Source organism: Melanerpes formicivorus, unplaced genomic scaffold (genome assembly GCF_026170545.1).
Source record: "Melanerpes formicivorus ecotype bairdi unplaced genomic scaffold, bMelFor1.0.p_v2 SCAF_94, whole genome shotgun sequence".
In the NCBI taxonomy this organism is placed as follows: domain Eukaryota; kingdom Metazoa; phylum Chordata; class Aves; order Piciformes; family Picidae; genus Melanerpes; species Melanerpes formicivorus.
In genome coordinates, this window is record NW_027142446.1 from 577742 (window position 1) to 595148 (window position 17407).

General features: G+C 47.6%; 1 protein-coding gene across 1 annotated transcript in view; it reads right to left on the minus strand.

The window, feature by feature from the left end:
* KCNB2 (potassium voltage-gated channel subfamily B member 2) overlaps positions 1–17407 on the minus strand; it is a 214494-nt gene that overhangs the window by 15192 nt on the left and 181895 nt on the right. The window lies entirely within an intron of this gene.

Below are 17407 nucleotides of genomic sequence, written 5' to 3' on the forward strand. Positions count from 1 at the left end.
GACACACCATTCCCTCGGTCACAAGGCACTCGGGAAACACCCATTGATTTCCCACGGAATGAACAGACACGGGTGTGAAAACACCAGCTTGCTCTTGGCAAACCCTTCTGATTTCTGATCAACCTAAGCCCCTGGAAGCTTTAGTGAGAGCTCTGGCAGCTAAGCAACTTTGCAAATGATCCTTATAAAATGTCGCATAGGATTTGAAAGGACAAAAGAGCAGCTGAGGAGATTCCCTGGACATTGATGTAAAAAGGTAACAAATGTAGTACAGCTTGCTTCAGCACAAGGGATGGCTCTCAGGAGCACCTTACAGAACAGGATGGAGCATTTGATTGGTCTCTTCTCCCAGACAACCTGTGACAGCACAAAAAGAGACAGTCTCAAGCTGTGCCAGGGGAGGTTTAGGCTGGATGTTAGGAAGAAGTTCTTCCCAGAAAGAGAGATTGGCCTTTGGGATGTGCTGCCCAGGGAGGTGGTGGAGTCACCACCCCTGGAGGTGTTTAAGAAGAGACTGGATGAGGCACTTAGTGCCATGGTTTAGTTGATTAGATGGTGTTGGATGATAGCTTGGACTCGATGATCTCTGAGGTCTTTTCCAACCTGGTCTATTCTATTCTATTCTATTCTATTCTATTCTATTCTATTCTATTCTATTCTATTCTATTCTATTCTATTCTATTCTATTCTATTCTATTCTATTCTATTCTATTCTATTCTATCCTATTCCTACAGCATGCCTCAGGAAATTCCAAGTCATGTGGCAAGAATTATCTTCTCTGCTCGATGAATGTATGAGATGATATTATTTCTGTATCTCTAACTATCAAGAGTAATAATGGAGATGATTTGAAACCCTCACACCTAACTGAAAATACCAATGTGATGTGATTCAGTTCAGACATTTGTATTCTCCTCATCATTTGAGAAACAGGTAGGAGATAGACAGCTACTCTTATTCTAAAGTCTTTACAGAAGAGATCACCAGTTTTACAATGATATCCAAATTCAATTATTTTAAATATCCCTAAGATGAAAAGACACCATTTCAGGAATGAGAACTTCTGGAATGTCTGAGAACAGGATAGATTTCTATTCATTGTTTCTGGGCAGTTCTGCTCCTACAGCAGTCGCCCCTGCATTTAGTATCAGGACCTAGTCTTTTGGCCCTGTTTTCCTGGGGGTCTTTATATTGGAGGTCGTGGATTAGCTCATCAGGGAGAAAAAACCCAGACTGGAGCTGCACTAAGCCCTGAACTGCATCAGAGCTTTTTGTCTGTGGGCTGTTCCATCCAAGTCATGTGCTTCCTTGCTAGAACTCCCTACAGAAGCTGTTAGGATTTCTGGTTGTGCCACACAGTAATTACATTGTATAAGTGTCTTATGTTAGAGGAGAAAAAGGTTGTCCATTTTAGGTGATAGCTGTGCCCACATGGACCAAAGCAGTACTTGGGGCTATTCTTTTGCCATTAGGACACAAGTCCGTGTTGGAACCGGAACTTCTCCAGCTGGAGCAGGCACTGCATCAAGGACAGGCAGGTGTTACAGAGCTCCTCTCATGCTCACAATTCCATCTGCTGTGGCTGTTTCTCCTGCTGTTAAATGGAGCCATAGGTGAGCTCCTTGTTAGTCCACATTTATGCCCAAAAGCACAGTGTTGAGAGGCATGGATGGCCAATCTCTTAAGAGTCAGGAGTCTGCCATCACTGGTTCCACCTGCTCAGAGGGTGGCCACTTCAGGAGCCAAGCAGAACGTGAAGAAGCAGAAAGAAATATCAGCCCTTACTCTGAAAGGTAAGGTGTTAGACACAGCTGCTCTCCAAATGTATGAACAATGAGGAGTTGATTATAGGAGGGTGTTGAAGAGTTGCAAAAGAAGAATCAAACTGCTTGTCAGATCTTCCTGATTGCCAAACTGATGGCCCAAACAGAAACCCCAGAGTCTTCTGTGACTGCAGCCCTACAGTGCAGTCTCTAGAGCTCAATCAAACTTAAGACAAGAGAAAAACTGCAAATGAATTTGTCAGGTATGAGCAGCTACAGCACAGTATTTGCACCAAGGTTATGGACAATAAAAGTAATCTTCAAAGACCCCTTGAACACAGAAAAATGCACTGCACTCTGGCTGTGCCTCAGAATGCCTCCTCTGTAGCTGACAATTTCATAACACAAATGTATTTGTTTTCATTTGACTGCCAGGATTTGGCAATTTAGGAGAAAACTGTGGAATGGAGGCTTTGGGGTATTTACAGAGGCGTCTAGCTACACACTGATGTGACCGTTTGAGGCTGTGCCTTTAAGAAAGGGACAGTGCTGGAACACTCTGGCTGAATGTTTTGAAAACATTCAGATATTCCAAACGAATTTCAGTGGTAGATTGGTAAAATGCAACTTTAAGTTTTAGTTCAGTGTGAGTCTCACTCAGTTCCAGTCTGTTCTGCCTTTCCAGCCTGTCTGCTTCTGAGCAAGTAGCCGGAGCTGGCCTTGGACACCAGGTAAGCTCTAATCCCTGCATGCACTTTGAGGCCTAACAAAATTTCATCCCTACTAATTACCTTTTCTCTCTCTCTAGCCCTTTTTGGGAAAAAAGGGAGGTAAGGGAAGAGAGGGGGTACAGAGGGGGAACTCTCCTCTGTCCGGAGGAGGGAGTTTTGCTCTGATTATTTTCTTTGCTGTGTATTTCTGTATATATATTGTAAATACTGTATATTGTGTATATATATATAGCCTGCATTTCATCTTGCTTGTAAATATATCCTTTTGCTTCTCCGACTGAGCTAGCTGTGGTTTCTTTCTTTGTGGGGGAGGGAGAGCTAGGCCTTCTCTCACCACCACAACTGATTACATCTTCTACTTCCTGAAAGCCACCCCACTACCAGAAACCCTAAAGTGTGCTGTGGGGACAATGTGAATCTTGATTTTGCACGATGCTCATGACAAGGGACAGCAGTGCATGTGAAAGTCCTGGGGTAAAAAAATGTTTTACTCTTCAGTCTGAAAGCACTAACCAAAGCAAAGTAGGTATTTCTGGAAAATCTTGGGCTGTGGAATGAATGACAAAACCAGGGGACCTCTAGTTGCTTACAGACAATCATGGTTCTCAAAGAAGACAGTGTAATTCAGGCACCAGACAGGTACACCTGGAAGAAACTGTATATAAGGAATGAATGGAATACTGCTAAGTAAAAACAGAGCAAGTGTTATTTAGAATAGAATAGAGTAGAATAAACCAGATTGGAAGAGACCTTCAAGATCATCGTGTCCAACCTATCACCCAACACCACCTAATCAACTAACCCATGTAACCAAGCACCCTGTCAAGTCTCCTCCTGAACACCTCCAGTGACGGCGACTCCACCACCTCCCCGGGCAGTCCATTCCAATGGGCAATCACTCTCTCTGTGTAAAACTTCCTCCTGACCTCCAGCCTGAACTTCCCCTGGTGCAGCCTGAGACTGTGTCCTCTTGTTCTGGTGCTGGCTGCCTGGGAGAAGAGACCAACACCCACCTGTCTACAACCTCCCTTCAGGTAGTTGTAGAGAGCAATAAGGTCACCCCTGAGTCTCCTCCTCTCCAGGCTAAGCAGCCCCAGCTCCCTCAGTCTCTCCTCACAGGACTGTGTTCCAAGCCCCTCACTAACTTCGTTGCCCTTCTCTGGACTTGTTCCAGCAAGTCAACCTCCTTCCTAAACTGAGGGGCCCAGAACTGGACACAGTACTCGAGGTGTGGCCTAACCAGTGCAGTGTACAGGGGCAGAATGACCTCCCTGCTCCTGCTGGCCACACTGTTCTTAATGCAGGCCAGGATGCCATTGGCCCTCCTGGCCACCTGGGCAGACCATTCCAATGTTTGGAAGAGATCTCCAAGATCATCCAGTGCAACCTTCAACCCAGCACCAAAGGGTCAACACTAAACTATGTTCCCAAGCACCAACTGCTTAAGCACCACAGCTGTTTAAACTGCTCCAGGGATGGTGACTCCAGCACTGTCCTGGGCAGACCACTCCAATGTTTGAAAGTCTTTCAGTGAAGAAATATTTCCTAGCATCCAGCATGAACCTCCCGTGGTGCAGATTGAAACCATTTCCTCTGCTCCTGTCTCTTGCCACCAAGGAGAAGAGGCTGCCCCTCCTCACTGCAACCTCAGCCTCATCTTCTCCAGACTGAATGCCCCCAGCTCACTCAGCGCCTCCTTTTAGCCAAGGGGCTCCAGGCCCTTCTCCAGCCTCATTGCCCTTCGCTGGACAGGCTCCAGCCCCTCAATGCTCTTCCTGGAGTGAGTGGCCCAGAGCTGAACACAGTACTTGAGGTGTGGCTTCACCAGTGTGAGTACAGGGGGATGTTCACCTGCTGCTGGCCACAGTGTTTCCGATCCAAGCCAGGATGACACTGGCTTTCTTGCCCACCTGGGCGCTGCTGATTTATGTTCACAGTGACTGTCAACCAACACCCCCAGGTCTCTCACCAAGTCACAGCTTTCCAACCACACACACCCAGGTCTGCAGCTTGCCATGGGGTTGTTATGACCCAGGTAGGGGACTTAGCACTTTATTCTGAGTCCTTCATGATAAATTATTCTTCCATAAACAATCTAATAAGAAACAGACTTTTCTGGGAAAAGAGCTGGTTTACCATGCCTGTAAGCTAACTGACATTGATGTATTTCACTGCTATTAACAGAAATACATCACCCACAGGCTGCAGTTTGGTTTCTTTGGAAAATGATTTATCTTAGTCATGGAAAGGCATGCTCCTAGAACTGCCCTACACTCCTCTGAAGAACAGGAATTGGGAGGGAGGAGATTTGTTGCCTTCAGGACATGACATTTGACATCCTGACAGAACAATTAATGTTAGTCTGAAAGCAAATAAGTGACAATCATAGAATCATAGAACTGTTTCAGTTGGAAAAGGCTTCTAAGATCATCCAGTCCAACCCTCAAACCAACACCACTGGGAACATTAAAACAGGTTCCAAACCGCCATGGCCACAGGTTTCTTGAACATGGATGGTGACTGTTCCAATCCCTGACCACTCTTGCAGCAAAGACATTTCTCCTAGAATCCAACCTAAACCTCCCCTGGCACAATTCCTCTTCTTCCATCACCTAATACTAGGGAGAAGAGACCAACTACCACCTCACTGCAACCTCCTTTCAGGGAGCTGCAGAGAGCAATGAAGTCTCCCTTCAACCTCCTCTTCTCCAGACCAAACCTCCCTCATCTGCTTCTCACCAGACCTGTTCTGACCCTTCCCCAGCTTTTGCTGTCATATGAGATGCAGAAATGCAGGAGATGTGGAAATGAAGGAGTCCAAGCACAGGAATATTTTGTGTGCTTTTCAAACTGTGGGTTCTCGAGTTGTGAAACGGATTTTCCAGTGCTGAAGAAAATATTCCTTACCTTTGAGCTCCTCTTTATATTTACCTCCAACAGAACCTGTAGTATCTCATCTTCTCTCTTGATGGTAACATTTCAAATGGAATCCAGTTTGCCTTGAGACTGGGATTATTTAGAAGTGCAGGACTATGTAAAGTCCCAGTGACTGTGGGAAATCTGCCTTCCTCCATCACCCCAAACATCACTGGGTTTGGATATATATACACACGCTCAGATAATTAGCTTCCTGTTTCATTTCCAAATCCTGGTTCACTTCCAGGAGCTTTTCCAGAGGCAGGTAATTACCTGCCTCTGGGATAAGACCAATATTCTTGATAATGTACTCCAGGAGAGTGATATAGACAAAACATTGAAGTCTAGAAGCAGCAAGAAAGTTGTTTAGATTTGCCCATGAGGCCCTTTTGCTGTAGGTATCACAGTCTCACAGTATCACAGTATAACTTAGGTTGGAAAGGACCTCGAGGATCATCGAGTCCAACCTATCAACACAGACCTCATGACTAGACCATGGCACCAAGTGCCACGTCCAATCTCCTCTTGCACGCCTCCAGGGATGGTGACTCAACCACCTCCCTGGGCAGCACATTCCAATGATGAATGACTCGCTCGGTGAAGAACTTCCTCCTCACCTCGAGTCTAAACCTCCCCTGGCGCAGCTTGAGACTGTGTCCTCTTGTTCTGGTGCTGGTTGCCTGGGAGAAGAGACCAACCTCCTCCCAGCCACAACCACCCCTCAGGTAGTTGTAGAGGGCAATGAGGTCACCCCTGAGCCTCCTCTTCTCCAGGCTAAGCAACCCCAGCTCCCTCAGCCTCTCCTCACAGGGCTGTGCTCAAGGCCTCTCCCCAGCCTTGTTGCCCTTCTCTGGACATGTTCAAGTGTTTCGATGTCCTTCTTAAACTGAGGGGCCCAGAACTGGACACAGGACTCAAGGTGCGGCCTAACCAATGCAGAGTACAGGGGCACTATGACCTCCCTGCTCCTGCTGGCCATGGTATTCCTGATACAGGCCAGGATGCTATTGGCCCTCTTGGCCACCTGGGCACACTGCTGGCTCATGTTCAGCTGGCTGTCGATCAGCACCCCCAGGTCCCTCTCTGTTTGGGAGCTCTCAGCCACTCTGACCCCAGCCTGTAGCTCTGCTTTGCCGTAGCCAAAGTGCAGCCCCTGGCACTTGGTGACCCTACTGATACTTCCAAAATGGGAGGGGTTGCTGGGTGACCTGGCTATGAGCTTGGCCTGAGCCAGCACATTTTCATCACTGTCACAAACACATTTTCAAAGGTACTTACGATAGCTACAATCTGATACCAAATTTGATTCATGAGAGAAAACACATATAGCCACTCTGTGATCTCAGTGTGCATATTTGTTGCATCTGCAGGGGAAAGACTGTATGTAACTCAGCAAGATAAAAAGCAACTTCTGTGGATTTTCAACGGCAGTAGGCTTGTTTCAGAGCAGCATGATTTGGGTAAGAAATTCCCCTGAAGGCATGTGAAAGCATGAGAGAGGAATAGAGCTTCCCTCAATGGAAATCAGAGAAACAATAAAATGGTGCCAGGAAAGAAAGTAACAGATGGACAGTCTCTGATCCTTCCACTCAGAGTGAGTTATTCACTCTGGTGATCATTGCTGCCATGAGAAAGTGCAAAGGAATCTGCACTGAAAGTGTTAAACATCAGCAGTGTCAGTAAGGTCACAAGCTGCACACCAAATCTGGAAACTTGGATGAAAGGGATTAGGTTGCTTGGGTTTTTTTCTTTACATGAAAGGCAAACATCTCCTCTGGAAGGCCCTGTCACACCGAGAGAGCTGCAGGCCCCTCTCCATTGCAAAGCATTGTTCTTTCATTGCGATTTATTAAGGTTCTAACTCTGTAGCTGGAAAGAAAAGCAATATTTATTTTGGAGTTCCCACCTGCCTTTGATTTTGACAAATGACTGAAATTATTTCCCTGTCAGATTTAGTTTAGGACTGAATTGTACATGTTTTGCCAGAAGGTGTTACAATTGCTGAAGGGTTTCATCAATTTGCCATTCATGTGCAAGTCAGTCTCAGTGATAATTCCTAAAGCAAAGGCATCACATTAACCTCTCGGTACCAGAAGCTGAGATTAGCATATTACCACTTCAGCAAAGTAAACCTTGGCCCACTGGAGAAAGGAGATTAAATTGCACCAAGCTGAGCCTGCTGTGGATGAATTGACCAGACCCGACTCTCTGCAGGGCATAAAGGTGCACACAACTCGGCTGGAACACCCTCCCTAACTTCATGGGCTGAAGGCTGCTGTAAAACAGGCATAGGGAACAAAATCTGACCTCAGTCTGATGTTGTTTGAAGCAGCTCCAATGAGTGAGCCTGTAGGCATTTCCTGAGGCTACTCTTTCTGTGTTCTATGCAGTCCTTACTGGGGTTTGCAGGAGGTGGTAAACCTCAAGTGATTTGGATGCACTGAGGGGTAGAAGTTAGAGGGAGGTAGGACCTATTAAGGCATGTGAAATACTGCTCTGATAATCTCATTTAAATTGCTGGGTTCTTTGCTGGCTGGCAAAGCTGGAATTGACCAAACAGCTAAACCCAGAATGCATTTGTGTGGCTGTAACATTACCAGCATGATATACGCTTTTCTGCTGAATAATTCATACCTCAGGATAGGCTTCAAAATCTGGGCCCACAGTAATCCTGGCTGTAAAGAGCCCCCTTGCTTTACATTAAAATATTAAAAAAACCAGAACCACCTTTAAAACTTCACTTGGCAGCGTTGCAATTTTAAATCCAGTCCCTGGATCACTCTGTTTCGGTAAGATGCCTGGTTCAACAGGCACCATTCATTTTTTAATGGAATACTAAAATGGGTTGGGTTGGAAGGGACATTGGAGGTCATCTATTTCCTACTCCACTGCCACAGGTAGGGACACCTTCCACTAGACCATGTTGCTCAAGGCCTCATCCAGCCTGACCGTGAACACCTCCAGGGAGGTTCCAGTGTTTCACCACCCTCACTGTAAAGAGTTTCCTTCTAATCTCCACTCTGAATCTCTCCTTTTCCTGCTCAAAGCCATTGCCCCTCCTCCTCTCACTACAAGCCCTTGTAAAAGGTCCCTCCCCAGCTCTCCTGTAGTCCCCTTCAGATACTGGGATATTATGTCTACAGCCTCACTTTTCATGGAATCATAGAACTCTTTTGGTTGGAAAAGACCCCTGAGACCCCTGAGTCCCATCATCAACCTAAGACCACCATGACCATTAAACCATGTCCCAAAGTGCCATGGGCATGCATTTCTTGAACACCTCCAGGGATGGTGACTCCACCACCTCCCTGGGCAGCCTGTGCCAATCCCTGACCACTTTCACAGGAATAAATTTTTCCTAATCTCGAACAGAAACCTCCCCTGGCACAATTTCAGACCACTTATTCTCATTCTATGACCTGATACTAGGGAGAAGAGACCTCCTCTCAGGGATTTGCAGAGAGCAATGAGGTCTCCCCTCAGCCTCCTTTTCTCCAGGCTAAACACCCCCAGCTCCCTTGGTTGCTCCTTACCAGCCCTGTTCTCCAGACCCTTCCCCAGCTTTGTTGCTCTTTTCTGGACATGCTCCAGCAGCTCAGTGTCTTTCTCATAGTGAAAGCCCCAAAACTGAACCCAGTATGTAAGGTGTGGCCTCACCAGTGCCCAGTGCAAAGGGACAATCACTTCCCTGTTCCTGCTGGCATCACTATTGCTGATCCAGGCCAGGATGCAGTTGGACTTTTGGCCACCTAAGCACACTGCTGGTTCATGTTCATCTGGCTGTCACCCAGTTTCCTCTTCAAAACAGTTTAAGAAGACATACTCTGCCCGTGCATGAATTTGTGTTGGTTGTCTGTCTTGACTACAGCATCTGCAAAACCAGCCCCCTTCAGGAGCTTAATGCAATCAGGAAAGGAACTTCTGAAGCCTTTCAATACAAATGCCTTATTTGTGGCTTTTCCAGCTGATCAGCAGAATGCTGAGTTGAAACACACAAGAACAGCTGATATTATGCTGATAGAGCAGAGGTCAAATCTCTCCAGGGTCAAGCATGTTCCCGCTGAAGGCTCAAGCCGTGGCGTGCACACAGGGCTATTTATACTTGTGACTGATGTCTGAGCCATACCTCACATGCATAAAGCCAACTGAATGCCAGTCGAGGGGACAACAGATGCCCATGAAGCTTTGTCTAGCTGTCAGATGTCATTGAATACACTTTATTAAATATTGAAGGCCACTTCAGCAGATTTCCTCTGCTAGTTTCTTTCTGGAACGGTCACCAACTCCTAAAGGGTTGAAGCTTCATTACAGTCCACAAATTCAGCCTATGCTATTTCAAGGTCTGGGGAAGGTTGCATCTCAGGCCCTTCAAGGGAGAACTTCTTTCTTTCTGAAGATCTGCATCTCTACAGATGTGGAAGTTAACTCTCAGGTGGGGCAGCTGCACAACAGGGATTCCTGGCTGCAAGAATCAGAACTTCATGATAAGAATAAAAGCACCTTGAGACCATCAGAGGTCCTGGTTAGATCAGAGGTTTGAGTTCATGCATTGCTTGTATCAGCTTCCCTTTAGCACATTTCCAGCTTTGATCATCCTACTACAAGCGTTTTCTTGGAAGCAAACATATACTGCTTGGGTATGAATAAAACAACAACAAAAATGTTGCACTTAGTTGATGAGTTTGGTTCAGGGGGTCTTAAACTGGATAACATTTAACTGCCATGAAAGATTCACAAATGATGCACAGGAAGCCAATATCTTCCTTCTGAGCAGAAATGTGAAAGGGAGCTGCTGCTGTTACTCCCAGCATTACCATAGAGACAGTACCTGAGAAGAATAAAGTCAGAGACTTCTGCAAGTCCTTGTTAGAGATAAAACTGCAGCTGAGAACAATGGGCAGCATCTCTCCAGGACAAATTCAGAATCACAGAATGTTAAGGGCTGGAAGGGACCTCAAAGGACCATCCAGTCCAACCTCCCTGCCAGAGCAGGGTCACCTATACCAGATCACACTGGAATGCATCCAGGCAGGTTTGAGTATCTCTAGAGAGGGAGAGTCCACAACCCCCCTGTGCAGGAGGCTGTGCAGTGTAGAAGCAGGACCTGAAATAGAATGAGCCACTTCTCATAGCAGATTTGGTGGTAGCCTCCTGTAATAGAGTAAAATGATTCCCCCAGTGTGAGCTTAATGTTAAAAGAGATCTGCTTACAGCTGTGATAGTATTATGCCGCAAAAGACCGGAGTGTTGGCTGTGACTACCTGCAATTACCACTTCACCTCTCTTACAAAGATTTCATTCCAGATTTCCACAGCTGTTCATATATTCATGTGCTGTACAGATGAAGAAAAGATAGCTGCTTACCTTTCACAGTCTTTTAGACAATCTAAGTGTACAAAATGCACACCTAAACCAGCAGAACATTGTCTCACGATCACAGACTCTGCTGCAAAGTCACCAGATCTCTGATTTCCTCTTACACGAAACTGCCCTTTACAAATCTTGAGAGCTCATGAGAGCAGCAGATGGTAAAAATACATTTCTAACTCATTTATGTTCTCTGCAGTGGGATGAATTCCTTTGCTCTTCTCCCAAGTAGCCTTCCAAATGGATTCTAACATTATTTCCAAAGCCTGAAATTGGTTGTGAGGGTATTTTTCCTCCATCAAATTTTGTATTGTTTCTGAAGAGAAGAACAAGTAAGGCTGATCTTCACTTGTCATGCCACTGCAGCACCTGTCAGCGCTCATACACGCCATACACACACACACACTGGGACCTGTACTGCTTAATATTGTTATCAATGCTATAGACAACACCAAGTTGAGTGGTGCTATTGATAGGCAAGAAGGAGGAGATGTCATCCAGAGGGACCTGGACAAGTTGGAGAGGTGGGCCCTGGTGAACCTCAACAGGTTCAACAAGAGGAAGTGCAGTGTCAAAACATTCCTCACTTTCAGTACAGGCTGGGGGATGAAATGACAGAAAGCAGCCCTGTGGAAAAGGACTTGGGGGTGCTGGTGGATGAGAAGCTGGACATGAGCAGCCAGTGTGAGCTTGCAGCTTAGAAGGCCAATCACATCCTGGGCTGGATCAAAAGCAGCATGGCAGAGGTGATTCTGCCACTTTACTCTCCTCTGGTGAGACCTCACCTGCAGTACTGCATCCAGCTCTGGAGCCCTCAACACAGAAAGAACATGGACCTGATGGAGCGGGTCCAGAGGAGGGCATGAAAATGATCAGGGGGTTGGAACAGCTCTGCTACAAGGCCAGGCTGAGGGAGCTGGGGGTGTTCAGCCTGGAGAAGAGGAGGCTCCAGGGAGTCATAATAGCAGCCTGCCAGGACCTGAAGGGGGCTACAAGAAGGATGGAGAGAGACGGTTTGCAAAGGTCTATAGTGGTAGGATGAGGGGCAATGGCTTCAAACTAGAGCAGAGCAGATTTAGATTGGATGTTAGGAACAAGTTCTGCACCATGAGGGTGGTGGAGCACTGGAACAGGCTGCCCAGGGAGGTGGTTGAGGCCCCAGCCCTGGAGATACTCAAGGAGAGGCTAGATGAGACTGAGCAACCTGATCTAGTGGAGGATGTCCCTGCTGAGTGCAGGGGGATTGGACTGGATGACCTTCGGAGGTCCCTTCCAACCCAGACCATTCTATGATCTATATATGTAGATATGCACACTTAGAGAGAGGACTATGCTAAACATCTCCAAATCTGCCAGAAAATCTTAATTTGGGAGCATTTAGCCTTGCAAGCCACATTGCTGGCATGGCTCTAAATGCAATTTACTGAGCCCTTTATGCAATGTTTTTGACACAAAACAAACTGCAGATGTGCCAAAAAGTAACTAAGCGGATTGGTTTGGAAAATTTAATCAATTTATGTCAGCTCTGAAAGTCTGAGTCAGACATCACATTCCAGAAGCTTAATTTGGATTGCTAGTGCTTTTGAGAGTAATTAAGAGCACACAGTTAGGTGACCTTTGGACTGGGACAGCAGCACTCTGCTGGAAAAGACAGCTTTGTTATCATAATAGTCACTTGCTGTAACCATCTCCACCATTATCTGCTGGATTCCCCAGTCCTTTGCCCAAATTATCTTCCTCATCAAGTTAATATGAATTGCTCAATTGGAGATGTAGACCATTGTCACAAATTAAGAATAGAATAGAGTAAGATAGGATCACAGTATCACAGGATCACAGTATAACCTAGGTTGGAAAGGACCTCGAGGATCATTGCGTCCAACCTATCAACACAGACCCCATGACTAGACCATGGCACCAAGTGCCACGTCCAATCCCCTCTTGAACACCTCCAGGGATGGTGACTCCACCACCTCCCTGGGCAGCACATTCCAATGACCAATGACTCGCTCGGTGAAGAACTTCCTATCATAGAGTCATTAAGATTGGAAAAGACCTCTAAGATCAAGTCCAATCTTCTACCCAACTCCTCTATGACCAGTAGGTCCTGCACTGTGTCATGGTGAGTTTCCTCCTGGTTTACTACCTGCTACTTTGCCCAGGACTTGCACTTTCCCTTATGTCAATGCTCTCACTCCCACCGATTCCTACCAGCCTCTCACCCAGGGGAAAATGACAAGAAAGCAAAGCTCAGAAGTTACAATGAAGATGCAAACATTCATGTTACTGTTCCACAGGCTCTGAGGACTTCTGGGAGACAAATGGATGACAAATGCACCCAGTTGTTAGCTCAGCAAGTCCCCAGAGCACACCCCTCTTCTCACTCAGGTGCTGTGGAGTTCTTCCAAACACATCACTTCAGAGCACTTCCTGCCTGCTTTCCCCACCTGATCCCGTTTCAGCAGTGCTTTCTGTCAGGAAGATGGAACAGAGCTCTTCCAACAGGCAGTTCAGCTCTGAATTCAGCCGTACAGGAAAGATTATCCTGTTGTAGCACACTGTGATTTATTTAGCATTTAGCCATTAGCCAAGCATTCACAGTCAAAACACCAAGAACAAAACTATTATGAGACCTTACTTCAGAAAAAGCAACGTAAAAGAGCCTCCATAGTGACTTGTCTGCTGGGATAGTATCCCCAGAGTATTGGTATGGCAGAATGACAGAATGTGGAATGAAGCCTGGAGGCACTTCACCAGTGCTTTAATGGTCATTTATATATCATAAACATTGATCACCAGGCCAAATGGGTAAGAATCTACTGAGGAAAATTCTGAGTGAAATGAAAAAAGTATTTTCTCCATGCCTGGTTCAATGGCAAAAGAAAAAAAGTATATTTGAGAAGCAAAATGTCTCCACCACAAATGTGAAGATTTTCATTCAGAGGGAAAAGCTTTTTAAAACTAATTTCAAACAGTAAATGTCTGACTTCTTCCACTGAAACTGAGAGTTGAGCCTTAAATATCTGGCAAAACCACCTGTGTAGCTGTGGGGTACAGCACTGAGCTCAGCAGGATGCCATTGTGATAACAGCTCATTGAAATGAATGGTGTGAGGTTTAGGTGGAGCCAATCTGGATTCTGGCGTTCATGACATTTCCTGATACTGCACATAATAATTTGCATACGATCTATATTTAAGAACAGATTAAATGGTAAGCACACTCTTACCTTGTCTATAAACTCCATGGGAAGAATACAATTCACTTTTACAATTGCATGGGAATCTCCTGCTCTTCAGCAGGGTATCCTCAGGCTAAGATGTGACAGAATTGCCAAATGCTTGGAAGGGACCTCGAAGGTCATCTTGTCCAACCCCCCTGCAGTCACCAGGGACATTCCAACTAGATCAGGTTGCTCAGGGCTCCATCAGGTTTAAACCTGAATGTCTCCAGGGATAGGGCCTACACCACATCTCTGGGCAACCTGTTCTAGTATTTCATCACTCTCATTGTGAAAAACTTCCTCCTAATGTCCAACCTGAAACTACCCTGCTCCAGTTTCAAACCATTGCCCCTCATTCTATCACCCCAAGCCCTTCTAAACAGTCCCTCCCCAGGCTTCCTGTAGGTCCCCTTCAGACACTGAAATGCAGCTCTAAGGCCTCCCTGTGCAATGGCTTCTGCTATTGCATCGTCCTTGAAACAAAGCTAAACCTGAGACATCAGAAGCAGGACTTTACAGAATCAGAGAACCACTCAGGCTATCTGGATATCATCTAGCCCACCACCACCACCTACCCTCACTACAGGTCACGGTCAACTACAGCAGGATGCTCAAGGCTGTGTCCAGTCAGGTTTTCGCTGTCTCCAAGTGCTGACTCTACAACCTCCGTGGGCAACTTGTTCCAGTGTTTCACTCTCTCACAGTATGATGACGAGCTTATTAAGTTATGAACATGAAACAGGAATGACATAAATAGCAAATTTTTGTTATTAAAATTATTAATAACTGACGAATCACTATTTCTATACAGATTCCAGTGCAGGACTGTGAAATATGCCCCATAAGCGGTTTAGGATTTACAGTGTGACCCCAGTTAGAATATTTACAGAATTACTTTCAATTAAAGGAACGAAGAATGCAATTCTGCCGCGGGTAGCGACTGGAGCTGACGCCGGCTGCTTTAACAGGCAAAGTATTACACTGTCAGAGGCTTGAACTGGAAATGTCACGCTGCTAGGCGCGGGCGCTTTGAACCGAACGTTAGCGGGTGCAGAGCATGTGGAGCATACTCTGTGTCCTTTGTAGGTTAGTTGCTAGGCTGCGGCAGGCTGCTGTCGCCGGGGCTGGCTCCTGGGCTGGTCCGGACGGTGACGGTGGGAGCAATCTTCTCCCTCTCACGGCAGCGGAGAGGGGACACAACGTCGGCCGGCAGGTCGGCAAGCTCCCTTAGCAGGACTCGGACGGCTCCCCCGCGACGGCGGGGAACGGTCCTGTGGGGTTGGCCCGTCGGGGCAGGTCCCTGGGCAGGGTCGGCCCTCACAGAGTCGGCCCGCACGGCCGGGCGGGGCCACGGTTCCCCGTAGGCAGGCTCGGAGGTTTCCGATCCGGCGCGGTGGCAGGCAGGGCTGGACCCGGCGGCAACGGGCTTCGGGGCCGGCGAGGACAGCCCCGGGGAAGAGGCACGGCTGCGCGGAGCGGCAGCTTCCCCTTTGCTTGGCTCAAAGGACCAGACGGGACCCTCTGAGCCCAGCTTTGGAGCACAGCACGGACGGTGCTCTGGATTTCCCTGGGGCTCACAGGGCACGGAGCGGCGGCAGTGGCGGCTCCTCTCCCTCTCCCTCTCCCTCTCCCTCTCCCTCTCCCTCTCCCTCTCCCTCTCCCTCTCCCTCTCCCTCTCCCTCTCCCTCTCCCTCTCCCTCTCCCTCTCCCTCTCCCTCTCCCTCTCCCTCTCCCTCTCCCTCTCCCTCTCCCTCTCCCTCTCCCTCTCCCTCTCCTCTGCCGCACGCAGGCATGCGGCTGCCTGGGCACTGCTCCTGCTTGATGCCAGCCGGCACACACGGCTGTGGCTCGTCAGCCTGCTGCTTAAGGCTGAGGCAGACGTTTGGGCTGCCGGTCTCGGCTAGTCCCTTCCCCATCAGCTGGGCAGTCCTACCCTCGGGGGTTCAGTCCTCTTGAAGACACGGCGGGCTCTTCCTCCGACCGCTGGGGCTGGCAATACAAGGCTGTGGCTTCTAGGGCTTCCAGCGAGGCTCCCTGCTCTGCAGACTCTCGAGGCTGAGGCTCGGCAGGCCTGCCCGGGTGCTGGCCTCTCCTCGTCGTGCAGAGGCTGCAGGTCTGCTTGCATGTGGGAGTGGGAAGACTTCCTAGCAATGGCTATGGAGCTTAGCACCGAAGGCTTAAGCACAAAAGCAAGGAGTTTACAGAGCTTGGGCAAAGAAAGAGGGTTAAGAGAGAGGGCAAAGAGAGAGGGCAACTTGTTTACCAGTTGGGGTGATTCTTGTAAGTTTCTTGAGGCTGGATCTGGCCAGTGGGCACTCTCGTGAACACCCAGCTTTAGCCTATGGAAAGCCTGGAGCCAGCATCATGCCTGTACTTGGCAGTAGCGTGAGTGCCATGGGTGCATGGAGCTGTTTACCTCCTACTGCCTGGCTAACACTTTGGCCTTTATTCCCCTCAGGAAAGGATGGGGATGTGCCCACACATGCTGGGACAAGTTTCCCCTCTTAGGGGCATAATTCTGGGCATATGGTGCCTTCAGCAGACACAGCAAAAAAAGTTTCATCTTACATTCAAAGGGAAAGTTCTGTTTTTAAACTAGTGCTAATTGCTGGTTGTCCTGTCACTGGCCACCACAGAGAAAAGTCTGTCTCCATCTTCTTTATCCACTCCCCCCAACAGGTATTTGCAGCCTCTGAAGGGATTCCCCCTGAACCTTCTCCAGGCAGAACAGCCCCAGCTCTCACCTGCTCCTTGCACTACCAATGCTTTAATCCCTCAGTCCTCTTTGTGGCCTTTTGAAGAACTCACTCCTGTTCATCTGTGTCTCTCTTTCACTGGTGAGCACAGAACTGGTTATGTGACTCCAGTGTGTTCTCACCAGTGCTGAGTAGAGGGGAGGAATCTGCACTCTTGACGTGCTGACAACAGCTGTCCTGACACAGCCCAGATGTTGTTGGTGTTCTTTGCTGCAGAGGTGCATTGCTCCATGAGGTGTCTGCTGGCTCATTTCCCCACACTGTCAAGGTCTCTCTGAATGGCAGCACAACTCCAAATTGTTGATCATTGACACACCTGCTGAGAATGTCCTTCTTCCCTTTACTCAAGTCATTAACCACGATATCAAAACAGTACTGGCCCCAGTGTTGATCCCTGAGGTATGCCACTTGTGACTCACTCCAGCTGGACACTGTGCTGCTGAACACAACTCCTTGAGCCTGGTGGTTCAGCCAGCTTTCAGCCCACCTTGCTGCCCACTTCCCTAGCTTGCATTTTACCAGTTTGCTAACAAGGATGTTATGGCAGACAGTGTCAAAAGTCTTATCAACATCCACTAATCTCCTTACGTCCTCCAAGACAGTCATTGTAGAAAGCTATCAGATTAGTTAAGCATAATTGTAATTTAACCT